Here is a 17,494-nt window from a genome sequence, read left to right on the forward strand (position 1 = left end):
AGTTGTCCATTGAGATAGGTTTTGTACATTTTTGTCTAGAAATAAATCAATGATATTTGATTTATAGTAATGGTTTTCAATGTGTATCTTTGCTCAAATCTCCAATAGCTTATATTAGAAGGCCCTTCATCAGTATTTAAAATTCTGTTTACATTCTGCAGTTGTTGTATTATTACAGAAAAGACACATTTCTTCCGAAATCCTTCAATTTTTTAAAAATGTTTTAGAGTACCGTCACCAGGAGCGTATTTCTCACAGAAAGACCTTGTAAGACATGGGCCACACGTTGCAGTATAGGAGATCAAAAGAGAGCTGTGGTTTAATTTAAACGATGCCTATTGATTGGTTCCTTTGTTTGGGACAAGAGAACCCTTTCCCAACAGATCATCATCAAACCAGTTGTCACGGTCCCACACCTCAACTCTCAAATGCCTGTAAGACAAGCATAAACATGATATGAAGTACAAACAACATTTTTTGCATTTGAAGTTCCACAAAGTTTCCATTTAATGACAGAAACCGAAACTAAGATTAGGTTTTGCGAAAATAAACACTTGTGTTCTCTGAATCAGATCCACAGTTTGACCATTTATTTTGTAGTTCCACTGAGGAAAGTCATTGTTCATAATCACAGGGGTCTCATATGCTTTGCTTCCATAGAACACTTTCACATAACCATCAGTTTTGGTGAAATAGTCTCCCCATAATCCCTTTGCGCTCAACACGGTCACGATCAGCGTGGCCACTCCTGGCTTACTCGGGCAGCAGTTGCTATCAACGCTTTGATGACCATTGCATTTGCATGCGCAGTTATTGACACGATGGCCCACTTTGCAGCTGGAGGGGCAAGCAGTAGATATGGCGCTTTTTGTGATGTACTTGCTGATGGCCGCTTGGAGACTGGCACGTCTAGCTGGGTCGTTTTTCACCAGCATATGCAATGAGCTCAAGGTGTAGGAGACCACTCCAGGGATTTTCCTCAATGACTTGAGCCACATGCCATAACCACTAATGTTGCTTGGAGTGAAGATGATGTCTTGCTGCTCACCATTGCCGCCCAGTATTTCAGTGACTCGGTTGGAGAAGGAGCCACTGAAGCTGTTGCCCCTTTCCAGTTGCTTTTGTTTACTTTTGCAGTAGCTTGCCTGCCCACTCACCTCCACGCCCTTAATGACGACGGATGCCTCCGCCGATAAGCAGTTGCTCACGTCATGTACCGACAGACCCTTCATGGAAACCTGGCAGGTCTTCAAAACTGTGGTTGAACGAACGTGGCCGCCCAGGTCGACTCTCCGCAAGAAATATGTCCTGTAGATTGAGATTAAATGGTTGTACGTGCTTTCTGACTGGCTGTCGTATTTAAGTTCAAGTTTATTTGTATACCACTTTTTACGATACAAATCATTGCAAAGCAGCTCCACAGGAAATTAAGTTTCCACAATATATTTATATATTGCAGAACCTTAATATATTTAACTTATGGCAAAATTTGGTAATTCTGTATGTTGTCTGAGTTTTGGCATCCTCTGAGGTCCTCTCAGGGGTTGGCATCATCATTTCTCAGGTGTTCGGTCATCTCAGATCATTTAAGGGTTGGATCCAGACTGAAGCTTCTGTAATTCTGATGTTAATCCTGTGGCAGAAACAGAGAAACAAATAGAGACATAATTAGCGTAGCTGCTGTTCCATCTAAGCAAAAATTATTTGTTCAACCCAAGCTAAAGAATAATAATAATAATGTACATTTGATCAGATATAACTGCAGTACAATATTATAATATGCATTATGTGAATGCTTGGCTAAAGAGATGTGTCTTTAATCTAGATTTAAACAGAGAGAGTGTATCTGAACACCGAACGTTATCAGGAAGGCTATTCCAGAGTTTGGGAGCCAAATGTGAAAAGCTCTACATCCTTTAGTGGACTTACTACCAAAAGTCCAGAGTTTTGCGATCTTAGGGAGCGGGTTGGATTGTAGCGTGGTAGAAGACAAGTTAGGTACGCAGGAGCTAAACCATTTAGGGCCTTATAGGAAAGTAATAATATTTTGTAAATGATATGGAACTTAATAGGTAGCCAATGCAGAGACTGTAAAATTGGGGTAATATGATAATATTTTCTTGACCTGGTAAGAACTCTAGCCGCTGCATTTTGGACTATCTGTAGCTTGTTTATTGAAGATGCAGGACAACCAGCTAACAGTGCATTACAATAGTCCAGTCTAGAGGTCATGAATGCATGAACTAGCTTTTCTGCATCAGAAACAGGTAGCATGTTTCGAAGCATGGCAATGTTTCTAAGATGGAAGAATGCTGTTTTTGTAACATGGGAAAAAGCTGTCTAATATAACACCCAGATTTTTGGCTTTAGAGGACGTAAGTGTATCCGTCTAGTTGTAAATTGTAATCCCAAGAGATTCTGTGTACTGTTTTTTTGGTCCAATAAGTAATATCTCTGTCTTATCTGAATTTAATAGGAGGAAATTATTGGTCATCCAATCTTTAACATTTTTAACACAATCTATTAGCTTAGTTGAGAAGTTTTATCTGGTCTTGTTGAGATATATAGTTGAGTATCATCAGCATAACAATGAAAACTAATCCCGTATTTTCTAATAATATTACCAAGAGGCAACATGTATATTGAAAATAGCAGAGAATCAGCGCATGCGTAGATTGAGCTCGTTGAACTTATTGTATTTAGCAGGAAGTGATGTGATGTACTTCAAAAATTCTTTGGTCATTGGAGGTTCAGCCTGAAGACAAAAAGAAAAGAAAGAAAAGTTTTATTGGCCTTTCATGCTTCAGCGTCAGTACAAACTCCGGACTAATGTAACCCTATCTCATATCTTGTAACACATTTTACTTTGTTCAATATGGACGCCTGCTTCTGCCATAGTTAAAAACAACAACAACAAAAAAACAGGTTAATTGTGACTTTATAGAGGTTTACAGTCAGATTAGACTACATACTGCTTTTTTTGGCAGATTAAAACAAGGCTGTGAGGGATAGATTTACAATATTTACAGTAGCACAGATTGTATAAAGCTCTACACTGTCATCGGTATACCTTTTTTGAAGATATACCTTTGTACCTAAATGTTCCATATTGGTACCTTAAAGGTACAAAAGTGTAAATTTTGAAAAGGTACTGCCCCAGTGACAGCTTTTACTGTTGTTTAAAAAAAAATTGGCACAAAACAATGGCACAATCCATTACACACTGTACTTCTATTACAGCCTTGTTTTCATTCCTGACAAAAATTAAATATGGTGCTACACTTGCTAAGGTCTAGATCTTGAAATATGCAGCTTTATCTGTAATAATTGTGAAATGAAATCTCATAATTGCGACTTTATATATCAAACCAATGCAAGTTTTTATCTTTTATAATTAATCCAGGGTAGTCACGTTTTTAAATTTTACAGTGCACATTTGTAAACCCTAATGTAATGATTTGCATATTTATGAGGTCAATAAATCTGCTGAAATACTGAAGAATAATACTTTTTGTCTGTTCATCACTCCAGTTTAAACTATATTTGCAACATTTTGAACAATTTTCTGCCAGTGATGAAACAAAACATCACACATTAAAGTCTCACGCTCATGAAAATTTACCTATCAATTACCAATCATAGAGTTTCACCTCACAATTTAAAGCTAGCACCTTAATACTGTGTTTTTTTAAAAAGTGTTTTCCACTTTACCCGGCATTTAAGGTAGCTTAATCTGGGGTTTAAAAAGACCCTGGCGTTTTTCCTTATTAGACCAAAGATATCCAATACTCATAGCCAATTACATTTAAAACCATTTTCTCAATAGACAACATCCATACACCCTTAAAAATAATTGTTCCAAAAGTTTTTGTTTGGTTTTTTTTCAGTGATGCAGTGAAATAACTATTTTTTCTTAGTGTGAAGAACATATTAATTTTAATTTCTAAAGAACCTTTTTTCACTATTCATTCTTAAAAATAAAGGCTCTTGATTGGTTCTTTATGGTTCCATGAAGAACCTTTAACATCCATGGATGCTTTCCATCATTTTTTTAAGAACTGTTCAATGAAAGGTTCTTTTGGGAACCCAAAATGGTTTTTCCATGGCATTGCTGTGAAAAATCCCTTTTTGGAGGCCTAAAAATCATACACACACACACACACAAATACACCAGGACTTACGAGTAGTATCGACAGGAGAAGGAGTGGCTTGTGAAGGAGTACTTGTCTTGTGCTGAGACTTTTGGCAAACCTGGCCGAACGTGAATGAGTGCCACCGACAGCCACACTTGCCACCATGGGTACACTCAGCCCAATCTTCCAGCTGGAAGTGGTGGAACTGGTGGTGTCCTTAAGAACCGAGCTGGTCGATTCATACACCTTGGCGCTGAGGCTACGTTGGCACTGCACCTTGATCCGCCAGTCGACCACCGAAGCTGGCAACTTCAGCTTCTCGTCGAGCAGTTTATCACACAGACTGCAGTTACCATGCTCTCCTCCGCTCATGTAGGTCCACACGTCCACCACAAAACCTCCGGTGGTCTTCATTCGCACAATGTCGAAGCCTTCTCCCACCAAATTATGTCCGGGTATGAAGGGAAGCTTTTTGCACTCTGTGCTGGGGGCTGTTTCGCAACAGAGGGCAATGGGAAGACAGAGGAGCAACAGCAGGGGAGCCATTTGCAACCGCAGGCTGAACGGGAGTGAGAAAATGAGTAGAATAAAGAGGAATTTTAATTATAAGACTTTGATTTAAATAAACAGTCTTATGGCCCCAAGAACTATGGACACTTTACAAGTAAAATGTCTGAATGTCTTTGCATTACACAACAAAATATCCAATCAAATGTCAAAAAAAGAGAAAAAGCAAACATATTTCTCAAGTATTTCACCATATATAAAAAGAGAAGAACTTCTGTTTCTCTCTAAAATTACTTTATTACATGAAGTAATTTATAAATGCTTATGTCAAATAGATCAAATGAAGTTATATGAATTATGCAACATCAAAATAACAGAAACTGCTTCAGTATGAGATGCAATAATAAAACATAACTGCATCCTAACAGTAAGCATGAGAGAACCCTGTTTTAAAGCTATGGTTTGTATTGCAGCCTGCATTTCTCAATGACAATGAGGTGCACTTACTGCAAATGAATCATGACATATAGTCTTCTACTAGTGAAGCTCACACTGCAGGGTCGTACTAATCAATATTTGATATCAGTCTTGATTCAGTTTTCTGTCTGCTGTGTTTAATGCATTAAATTGCAGACTGTTGACCTCTGCACTGGCTGCGATTGGCATCTCTGGATCTGTGCTTGATTGGTTCTTATCTTACTTGGATGAAAATTGGAAAGGGTCAGTCTCGCTATACTCTGTGCTTTTAGGGATTTTAGAGGAATGAACCAACCACTTATTCTGTATTTTTGAACCTCATAGTAACTGTGTAAGTTTACTTGTAAACATTATTGAATCTCTGTGAATGGGATCAATAAAATTAATGTTGTGGACACTTGGGCTTCGTTCTGCATCTAAACAATTTTAGAAAGAAACAGAAGTTTTTCACACCTCTTGTCTGCAATGTCTGCAGAAATGGTGTGTAAACTGCTGGTTCTCTAATCATATCATCAAAGCATTTGAGAACGATTAGGCTTTGACTCTTCAGTTTCAACCATCTCGCATTTATTGAACCACATTTATTCAATTTCAGTGTTCATATATCTTATCATACCAGTAATTATAGTACTACATCTACAGCACAAATTTATGTGAAAGTTCCCAGGGTGCTCTCAAAATCTTGGTCCAAAATTCTTGAAGCCAAACAATAGCTTTAAGATTAGAAATAATTGAAAACAATGAATTCAAATTCATTTGCATTCAATAGTAAGAAAGCTCTGACAAACCTTCAGCAAAATTGTTATTTTTTCCCTTGCATCCTCAAGAACAATCAGGTTTGGCTACTGGTTTCATACAGCCATTGATCATAGCAACGAAAACTCTTTGTATGATTAGATTAATTTATTCTGAAGCTCACTTTCGGTTTGCCAAGGGCCACTTTCTATTTAGCATCTAGTCAGTGTTCTTTTTTTTTTTTTTTTTATCCAAGCAGCTATCAAAAAAGCCACATTACCCTGGCACACCATCCACTTTGAATTAGTACTCAGTTGTATTTGACCCATTTATAATAACCAAACTTTCCTAATGGCATTAATAGCAAATTGCATTCAAAATATATATGATTTATAACTTTGGTTACTAGTGCCACACAGCATCAGATCGTGGTTTAGTCCCGATTGTGATCTAGGCCATGATCACTTGCTGTGGAATATGGGTTAACCCATTTACACCAACAGCGTAGCTGAGTCCGACCCAGATGTTACATCAGTTGTAAAGTCCTTCGTTCTGACAGGCCTGTGGTGAAAAACAAACTTTACTATGAGCAATGCAAGATGTGGGAACAGTTCACACAAAAATGGGAAAAAAACAAACATTTTATCCTTGTGTCAGTTCAAACCTGTTTCATCGGCTCATCACACAAAGACAATGAATAAGAGAAGGAAAGGAAATTAAAATGAAAAAGTATGGATTACTTTATGATACTTTTATGCTGCGTCTTTGTCAAGTTGGTATGTTGTTTTGTGTTCCACAAGGAGGAGTGAAATCACATGGGATGAGGGTGAGCAAATGATGACATATTTCATTTTTGGATGAACTATTTCTTTAACACGCCACTGGAATGATTGCTTAGGCTGCATTGAGCACACTGCTGCAGGAGGGCTTGTTATTTTGCATTCTGTGCTGCAATTTATGTCCCACGTACAGGTCACTGAGTGCAGCGGCAGTGGAGGGAGAAACTTGCAGTCTGTCTTAAATGCCTGCCAAGCTGCATCTCAATGCTACAGTAGTCCCTGTAGCAAGTGGCGACACAGGACCCCAGGGGGTAAAACGCACGCATGATATTGTTTTTCTCCTATTAAAGGATGCTATCAATACATCTTTTTATTGATTTTACTTTATTTAATCTAATATGTTTTTATTTCAAGTAAATTATTAACACCCAAAATCAGAATTTTCATAATTTATTCATCCTCATATTGTACCAAACTCACAACTTGCTTTCTTCTGTGGCACACAAAATAATCATTTTATTTTGTAAATAAGACTGCAATTCTGCAGTTACATCTCACGATTCAGCTTATATCTTGCAAGGCTTACTTTTTCTCAGAACTGTGAATCTCATAATGTCAGGCTTGTGTTTGTTGTGTCTTGTGTTTTGTTCCCCACATGCCCATATTTGATCCTTCCTGTTTCCTGTCCTCGTTTAGTTTGATTGTCAGTTAATTTGGTTGTAGCTGTGTCTGGTCATCCCCTCATTATGTTCAGTATTTATAGTGTGTTCTGCCTTGTGTTTCTGGTCTAGTATTGAATTGTCACCCCGCTCTACATGTGTGTTCCTGGCTATCTTGTCAAATAAAGACTGTGCCTGTGACTTCGTCTCCTTGTTCACGCACTATAGCAGCCGAACCGTGACAGAATACTGGACCTTAACCGAAAGTGAGCAGTGCCTTTTTTCCCCTGTTTTGTTTCCATTGTTTTTTTTTAAACCTTCCAGTCACGGCTCACTCCAGCCCAGCGCACACTCCAGTGCCAGCCCCTCGAAAGCACTTTGCTGTGCCTGCGTGTCCAGAGCGCCCTCCAGGGCCCGCTCCTTGACAGTGCCCTCCAGAGCCTGTTCCTCGACAGTGCCCTCCAGTGCTCGCTCCTCGAAAGCATCCGCCAGAGCGCCATCCAATGCCCGCTCCTGGAAAGCATGCTCCTATGATGGCTCTAGTCCTTGACCAAAGTCAAGTCATGTCCCCAGAAGTCTTGTTGTGTCCTCAGAAACAGATCTTGTCGGTCTTGTCTTGTCATGTCTTGTCTGTTGGGGTCCCTCATAAGCTGGCAGCTTCTCTTGTTATGGCCACGGAGGCCATTCCCAAGCTGCTTACTTCTCCGGCTGCCTCAATAGAAGCGGTTCCTGAATTCACCCTTGAAATTGCCCCGGTCACCACGTTCAGCCCAAGGAGGGCAGTTGGTCTTCTGATCGGCCCAGTAGGGACCTCAGATTCCGAGCCTCTCCCTGAGAAGGCTCCTGATCCTGAGTTAAGCCCAGGAAGGGCTCCTGATTCGTTGTTTAGCCCAGGAAGGGCTCCTGATCCCTTCTTTAGCCCAAGAAGGGCTCCTGATCCCGAGTTAAGCCCAGGAAGGGCTCCTGATTCCTTGTTTGGCCCTGAGAAGGCTCCAGTTCCCGAGTATAGCCCACGGAGGGCCTCTGAGCCTTTCATTTCCCTCAAGGAAATTGGGGGCGTATAGCCCACCCAGCCAGGGCTTCCTGAGTTCCCTGCACTGCCATGGCCTCCTGAACTGCCTGATCCCGTGGACCTCCCAGACACCACAGGACTAAGCTGGAGGAAAGGGATCCTCTGATGTAGAGAGTGTCCTGCCCCGAGCCAGAACCAGCCCGCTGCCCGATCCTCAGCCAAGTCTGCTGTCCGCGGCTCTCTCAAGCCCGCCGCCACCCTGTTGATGAATTCACTGACTTGAACATGAAATTTTACCTGAACAATACTAAGCGTTTTATTTTATTTATTTCAATCTTAGAAGTTAAAATACACAGAACAATGGTGGAAAACGGGTTTATAATATTAATCTCACTTTATGATGTTATGGGTTGTAACAAATCACAATCTTAGGGCTGTTAATGCATTTAATAAGCTAACATAAGCAAATAACAACACAGTTATTACTGCATATAAGAGACTATCACGATACTATGATGTGACACGGTCCCTCAGCCTCACATAGTGGAATACGACTGGTATCCTGAGAGGCTCATGAATATTAATAACGTAATGAGATGTTCAAACAGTAGCACTAAACGATTGGCTGAGAAGGTGCTATAGACTACTGCTGATGAATTTACAATTTCTACTACTGGGAAGGAGTGAGCTTATGTTTATTAAATAGGTGGTGTGAATACCTGCGTAATGTTACGAAGCAATAGGGCCATATTAATATTAATGCGATGCGCTTTTGTCATTGTACAGCTGGTAACATTGCGCGCAGATGAAGGGCAGGTGTTTATTGCGTCTCGTCACCTGTCATTAATTCACCTCTGCAATGGGATCCCCAAGTGCATGAATGAGTGCTCGATGTCTTGTCTCCTCTCAGATGATAGCCACAGAAAATCTTCTGCTTTATGACAAATGAACAATAATGGACGTCTAATCCTAGTGATTAGTGGGTCGCGTGGGTCGGGTAATAAAAAATTGCAGTCTGATTATTTGCGGGTGGATAAGATAAATCATTAATAATGCAAATATTAACTACATTTTCTAAAATATGAACGTGTTTTAAATAGGCTACAGGAATTGAATAAACTGTAAATTAACATTAAGGTTATTCAACAAAACATTATTTAGTCAAGAGCAGTGAGGGATTTTCTCTGTCTTTTGTTGTTTTATTAACATTAATGACAGACGGCACAGCTTTATTAGGCTGCTGTCACAAGCCCTATTTCACGGATCCAATGCTTATACACATGCGTTTTCATTCGCAACTGTTTACATTAATTTAAGACAAAATCGACATTGCTTATGAGGATACTCGGCAGGATGACCATTTTGACATTCTTTTGTGTGTATTTGGCCATTTAAGCACAACAAGCTTTGCTTTGGTTGTGACTGTGAGCGCACAGAAAAGCTCCTCTGGAGTGTGCGAATACCAAAAGGCTTAAAAAGACGTGCAAATATAAAATTTTTGTGACTATGCAACAATGACCGATTAGGCAATTGACAATTCTGTCAACTGTATCGAAACGTGAGCTATAGTCTTGAATCGCAGCGTGCAGCGGCACTAGATGCACCGATGTGAAGAGAAGGTCAAGAGAGAAGACGTGGTAAACTGAATCACTCACGTTGTTTTCAAATGACTGATTTGATCTGATGGTTTGTGTGAATTTATTTACTCATCTAACCTACACGCTATATTAAATAAATGTTATGCAGGAATTTCCCTCATTTTAAAGTCTAAAACTGTGGGAATATTTGCGCAATCCCGCACCGAAATTCAGGACCTGATTAAACATAATTCTATTGTACAGAGAATTGTGATACATGACTTTCCCAAAACTTTCTGGGTTTATTTATTTATTTTTCCAAAACCTTCAAGGCCTAGAAATTGCTGTTTTACAATTCCATGACTTTTCTAGGTTCCCCTTCAATTCGGTCACTCTACATTGCTATGGGAAATACCTTTTCCTTCAATACTACTGAAGCCTTATTGAATCACGCCAGTAAAACTGGCCAATGGCTTTCAAGCGCGCAAAATATGAGTGGGAATCTCACTCTATATAAGGCAGTGCTTGCACGTCATTCATTCAGAATCTTTTCCTTCAGCCAACCTTCTACTAGAAGCAAGAAACCTGTCAACAAGAAAAAAACTACTCCCCGTGATCTACACGCTGCAGCGGACACGCCTTCTCTTCCCCTGCTGTGTTCCGGTGAGCTTCGGAAGCAAAGATGACTCGTGATTGCCTCTCCTGTGTGGAGCCAATGGAATCTTCTGATGGCCACGAATCGTGTGTCTTCTGCCTGGGTTGCGCCCACGCAGAGTCGGCGCTTGGGGGGGTCGGACTGCCCCCACTGCAGAGAGTCTCCGGACTCTCAAGCTCCGTGTGGCCATCGTCCAAGGCAATGAACTCGTCCAACTAGCTCTGCCGCGCTCTTCCTCAGCAGCCGCGAGTTTCTGATGCGGATCTGTCAGGATCAGGTGACAAGCCCGCACCGGCTCAGTGCCCACGCGCTCCTCACCCCCCTGCTGCAGGTCCTCTTCCAGTGCGCTTCATGACCGCCGATCTCTGCCCCTCCCCCGACGCTCAACATGTGTTGTCTTTCGGTGCCATGGAGGGCACTGAAGAGGAGGAGGATGCCATTTCGGTGGCAGCGTCTGCGAGAGAGGAGTGGTCCAAGAGCCCGCTGGATTACACTGCACGACACAGGGGACCTCCTTCACAGTAATGTCGAGCTCCTAAGCGTCACCTGTGGCTTACTCTGACCGAGTTGAAGGACTCTGAGAAAACGGCCCTTCTGGATGCTCCCGTGAATCCCTCAGGTCTCTTCGGCGCAGCGATGTAGACGTTCACGGAACGCTTCATTGAAGCGCAGAAGCAGTCGAAGGCCATTAGCCACTTCCTGCCAAAGCGCGCCGGCACGAAACCTTCCCGCTCCTCCTCAGCGCAGCGTGCGGGAAGCCTGCATGCCTCTTCTGCTGCTCTTCGGTGCGAACATGAGCCAGCGGTGAGGTCAAGACAGTGGCCGAAGTGCCATCAGGGCTCGAAGGGCCAGAGACAGACACGGCAGGCCATCGGCACCAGAATCAAAGCCACGTTCCTGATGCTGTCTCTCGGAGGAGGAAAGCTGTACCCAGCGTTGAAGACGAGCCACTGAAGAAGTTCGCTCGCTACGCTGTGTGTGCTCACCATGCCCGCCTGCGGGTGGCGAGAGCAATTGTCATGTTTGTGTTTTGACTGTTCCACTATGCAGTGCAATAAAGTCGAAAAAAATACAAAACTCACCTCAGTATCAAGGCAATTTTCCTCCTCTCACTCCCCTCACCCCCATCACTCACTCTCACACTCGTGTGGTATTAAACTCCCCGCCCCCCAACGGTGAGCTATCCCTCACGGTGTGCAGTTCGCCTCGCCCACTGTCACAGTTCACAGAAGCGTGGCAGGAACTGCCAGGGGTATCAGAGTGGGTTATGAAATCAATAAAGAACGGCTACATGCTTCATTTCTTCCGCAGACCGCCCCGTTTCAACAGTGTGTTAATGTCCACTGTACGGGAGCGGAATGCCTCACTTCTGCGAGAGGAGATACACAATCTTCTCGCAAAGCGTGCTGTGGAGGCAGTACCCCTCACAGACCGCGAGAGCGGCTTCTACAGCCGTTATTTTCTGGTGCCAAAGAAAGACGGCGGACTCCACCCAATCTTGGACCTGAGACTGCTGAATGAATTCACGCTTTCAAAGCGCTCGTTCAAAATGATTACGCTGAGACAAATCCTCTCACATATCAGGCCAAGAGATTGGTTTATCTCCGTGGATTTAAAGGATGCTTATTTTCACATTCAGGTAGCCCCCCGCCACAGGCGCTTCCTGAGATTTGCATTTGAGGGGATAGCGTACCAATTCACGGTCCTGCCCTTCGGCTTATCCCTGGCCCCTCGCACGTTTACAAAATGCATGGACGCTACTCTCTCTCCTCTGAAGCAGAGCGGAATACGCATCCTAAACTATCTTGATGACTGGCTAGTCTTAGCCCAATCAGAGAGCGTGCTGCTCAGCGACAAACTCAGACTCCTCGCTCATATTCAGAGCTTAGGGCTGACTGTAAATATGCAAAAGAGCATGCTGGTACCGAGCCAGAACAGAACTTTATAGGAGTGGAGCTGAACTCAATCAATATGCGAATGCGTCTGTCGGAAGTCTTCAAACTAGGGCGTTCTTACCCGCTAAAATGCTTTCAGAGGACGCTCAGCCAGATGGCTGCTGCCTCGACAGTGTGCAATCTAGGGTGTCATGAGTCCGGGGCCGGCAGATCTTCCCTTCTCCACCAGAGGTCACCATCTCCCTTCCTCCCGGACTCCACTCCTCTAAACTACACACACCTGTCACATTATTACACCCCCAGCTGTTCCCCATTGCCACAGACTATATAGGCCGTTTCTCAATATGCGTACTTGTCTGTACTTGTGTTCTTGTGGACTTGTTAAACGTCATCAGTCGCTGCCCAAGTACTGTTCCAATTCAAAGTTCACATCTAGCCAAGTCCAGTTCAAATCCCCGGATGTGTTCTTGATCCGCCCCTTTTACCGAGGATGCATCGAGAGGTGACTTGTGCGGACTTGATACGGGCCATAACCCAGAATTCAGTTCGTCCTCCCGTCCTCGAGAGTTCGTTCTTCTGAGTCAAACTTGGCAAGTCCAAACTCGAAAGGACGTAAGTCCAGACTCTGCGAACTTGGTATTGAGAAACGGCCATAGTCTCCCTTCTCTCACCACTCGGCCTGGTTGCATTATTTGTAATTGTGGTTGTAACTTGTTTGTTTCTTGTGTTTGCTCTGGTCTGGGATACATGCACTGTGTTGCCGTCTCATATCCCAGTCTGTTACTACTTTGTTTTTTTGTGCCGTGTTGGCCTTTTTGTTTCTGATTAAAAGAGAGCCTTACCTGCATTTGGACCTAGACTCTGTCTTTTCCACGGCACCCTCGCAGCATCCCGTGACATAGGGCTCCTACATATGCGACCGCTTCAGCTCTGGTTAAAGAGCCGGGTGCCACAGAATGCATGATGCACGGGCACCTTGCACGTCAAAGTGACGCACGACTGTTTGCAGTTGACTGTTTCCGCCCCGAAACACCGACCGGGACGGAGCTGCTTAAAACACTCCTGCTGTGCCCTGTACGTGCGGTGTGTACTTATATCGAGAGCTCTAGACAGTTCAGACTCTCGGAGCAGCTATTTGTATATTTTGGTGGACCCACAAAAGGACTGCCTGTGTCCAAGCAAAGGCTGTCACACTGGATCGTCGACGCAATTGCTTTGGCTTACAGCTCTAAGGGCGCGGAATGTCCCATAGGGTTTCGGGCCCACTCAACCAACGGATTCGCATCATCCTGGGCCTGGGCAAATGGCATGTCTATTCAGGACATTTGTATGGTGGCAGGCTGGTCATCAGCCAGCACTTTCGCAAGGTTTTATAACCTAGATGTGTCGTCGCTTGCCTCGCATGCACTGTCAGTGCGAGCAGCGCACGCACCTACTCAGCCTCAGCTATGATCCGCCCCCCCGTGGACTATCCCACTGAAGAGAGACCTCCTCTCTCAAGCACAAGGAACGATATGGCACCCAAATCTGGAGTCATGGAGCCTTGATGTCAGATGCACTTCCTCAGCGCATGTTGAACACTATCTCTGAGGCTAGGGCTCCTTCCACGGGGCGTCTTTACACCCATAAATGGAGAGTTTTTTCAAGTTGGTGCGTATCGTGGGGCGAAGACCCAATCAACTTCCAAATACCAATAATTCTTGCCTTCCTCCAAGAGCGATTTGATAGTGATCATATGCCATCCACATTGAAAGTGTATGTGGCCGCTATAACAGCCTTTCACTCGCACGTCGAAAATCGCCCGATCGGCAGAAATTACCTGATCATATGATTTTTAAAAGGAGCAAGAAGGCTGAACCCTCCTCGCCCTTTTTGTATGGTGGCAGACTGGTCGTCACCCAGCACTTTCGAGAGGTTTTATAACCTAGATGTGTCATCGCTTGCCTCACATGTACTGTCAGTGCAAGCAGCGCACGCACCTACTCAGCCTCAGCTATGATCTGAGATGTGTATCAGTGGTTTCGACTAGGTCGTATACACCCTGTATTGAAGCACCACCAATTCAATGCTGTCCCTAACAGTTTATCACAATGTTTTGATATAGTTCCCTACGTCTTTTAGGACTTCATCACCATCATACTCTGCTTATTGAGCACCACTACGGCCGTGCATCATAACACATGATTTCATTGAAATTAAACAATTTCAACTAATCTATATGTGAATAATCTATATGTGAAAGCGCTGAAGCCGCCGCCATTTCACATTCTCTGTTTTACCGGAGTTAACTCTGCATCTGGTGTGATGCGGCTTCGTGTAGTTGTCGCGCCCCCCCTGACTTTTATATGGTTTGGACTAGGTCCTGTAGACCTGAGCTATGTTTACCAAGAGCGGCAAATATCATTGCCGCTCTCATTACGGCTCCGAATGTGAAACTTGACCTACTTAGTCGAGCCAGGCTCCATCGCTGTGACATGGCAGGATTTTATACGTTCCCATAGCAGTGTAGAGTGAAGGGGAACTTGAAGGGGAACGCTCTTGGTTACTCACGTAACCTCAGCTCCCTGAAATGAGGGAACGAGACATTGCTCTTATTGCCATGTCACCGAGCTCAGGATCTTAGAATGCAAGTTGCTTCAGTCAAAGATTCTGAATGAATGACGTACAAGCACTGCCTTATAGTGGGATTCCCGCTCATATTTCGCACGCTTGAATGCCATTGGCCAGTTTTACTGGCGTGACTCAATAAGGTTTCAGTAGTATTTGAGGAAAAGGTATTTCCCATAGCAATGTCTTGTTCCCTCATTTCGGGGAACCGAGGTTACGTGAGTAACTGAGAGCGTTTTTCATTACCGTATGAACCCTGGTTATCTAAATCAGACAAAAATATAGGTGTGGGCGGTTGGCAGGTGGATAATTAATTTGAAGCTGCGGATTCGGGTGACGTTTTAACTCATCCACGCATAGTCTCGCGTAGCCAGACCTTCAGACTTACGGTTTAGCCAACATTCTATGAGGCTGAGACTCCGCACATCACCAAGGCTGCGTCCGAAATACACAAGTAGTATGCGTCCGCATACTACTTGTGTAGGTACTACATTTGAATTCAAATGTACTTCTCGACCGTTAAAAAAGTACGTTCTATATAGTATGAACGAGGGTAGTATGAATGGAATTCGGACTTACTACATCTGCCATGTTCATGAAGTCATCTCATCGATTTACAACATTTAAACTTTAATAAGTCAGCCGTTTACTTTGATTATTTTAAAAAAGTGCAATTTAACCACAATGAACAACGTTTTTCCCTGAGGTACTGCACTTGAAAACAGCCGCGTCGCCGCTTTCCGCCATTTTTCGAATATGACGCCTCCTCTCCCGTGGCCTCATGGGATAGTAAAGTGTCCATCGTATGCCTACTACAGAATTCGGGCGGAAGTAGTAGGTCATCCGGGTAATTCTCGCATACTGTTTTTCGCATACTATATAGTAGGGAAGTATGCGATTTCGGACGCAGCCTAGGACATTTTTTTTTTTTGCACCGCCTTTTTTTTCACTTCCGGTACAGCGGACCAGATCCCATGTTAGTTTGCAGTCCTTCGATTGATTTGTATTTCTGTTTTAAATTCCTTTTTGGTTGTGTCACCCTCCACAGCTAATATTAACTTTGTCACACGTTTTACTGCCAGGAAACTACAATTATTAATTTTTGTAAGACATTCTGAGAAGTCTGTCTTGTTTGCAATTCTGGCAGGCGCTACACAAATACATGTGTATGTTTAAATGGTTTCATTTTAAGGAACTGCCTGATAAATTAAAACTTAAAAAGCAAGGTATCAGCACTACTGAAAAAGTTCTGCATGTTTAATTCATGATGAGTGGTCTGAATTTGTTTTTGTGTGATGTTCTTGTCATTTCAGTGCACGGCTGTAAAAACTGAATAATACTGTCCTATTTGGAGCATCAAGGTAAAATGGATACATCAACTTGATTTATCTTCAAACTGGTCTTTTCTGGTGTAAGAACAACAGGCCAAACAAACCAACCGGCATAAAAACTGCACTGCATTGCCTTGAAATAATGAAATAAATGACGAAGACCTGGCTGAACTTGTAATTGTCACATTGTGCTTCCCTCACTGGACGTCTTGACCTAACTCTATAGCAGCTGTACTTACGCATTTTAATTACTTCAATCTAAACATAATTGTTTATATGATTCTTTTTTTATTTAATCAAGGTATTGTTTAAATCTATTGTTCTCCACTGAAAAGTTGAATGCAATTAGTTTAGCCATTATGCCAAAAATGATGACACTTTCAAACCCCCTTTATTTGATACAGTTATCATACTGCACCCCCTGGTGTTTGAAAACTGTGCTGTGATTAGAGCATTGTAATTAGTTGAATACCTTACAAGATACATAATTAAGGCAGATTTTGAAACAGCATGTGTTGTTTAAATAGTGATTTAAATTATTATCATGGTGAAATAAATTGTTCTGCTTATCCATGAACACTTCACATAGTACAATAGTAACAAGCCATATATTATTTTACTCACAAGCTTAGTGTCTACATGTACAAGACAATGACAAAAAGTTATTTTTCATAACATTATAAATCCAACAGTCAACTTGTTTGTTGGCGTTTGTCTGTGCGTTGTGAATTGGCCTTTAGGCATCGCAGACGCTTTCCTAACAGAAAATGTCAAAACCAAACTTTTATTTAAAATGTATTTTCAAACTTGACATGTAAACTGCATTATGTCTAATTGAATACAGCTGGCAATTCCTATTCAAATTTGAATATGTTTGCATCTATATAAATAACTGTATGATATTGATTTGTGCTGTCATTTGCACTTCTGAACACTCACTTCACAAGTTGCAATAAACTTTAATCCTTGAATAAAAGCAAGAGTAATAGTTGAATATTGACTGAATGGGACCTAATAAAAAAGGAAAGTGAAAACTCAGTTCTTCCAACAGTAAAGAAACAATTTTTTATAATATTAATAAAACTCTCTCCTTGATAGAGGATCTGTTTTCTCAAAAGCTCACTAGA

At 42.4% G+C, this 17,494-nt stretch overlaps 1 pseudogene across 1 annotated transcript; it reads right to left on the reverse strand.

Moving 5' to 3' along the window:
* Positions 1–212: 212 nt before the first annotated feature.
* Positions 213–4,679, reverse strand: LOC306885825 (perforin-1-like; annotated as a pseudogene). Its single transcript has 4 exons — positions 4,182–4,679; positions 2,691–2,768; positions 553–1,350; positions 213–432 (listed from the first exon to the last, which is right to left on the reverse strand). The product of its transcript is annotated as a perforin-1-like (transcript).
* Positions 4,680–17,494: the final 12,815 nt, after the last annotated feature.

The sequence above is a fragment of the Barbus barbus genome, assembly GCF_936440315.1.
Source record: "Barbus barbus genome assembly, chromosome: 19".
In the NCBI taxonomy this organism is placed as follows: domain Eukaryota; kingdom Metazoa; phylum Chordata; class Actinopteri; order Cypriniformes; family Cyprinidae; genus Barbus; species Barbus barbus.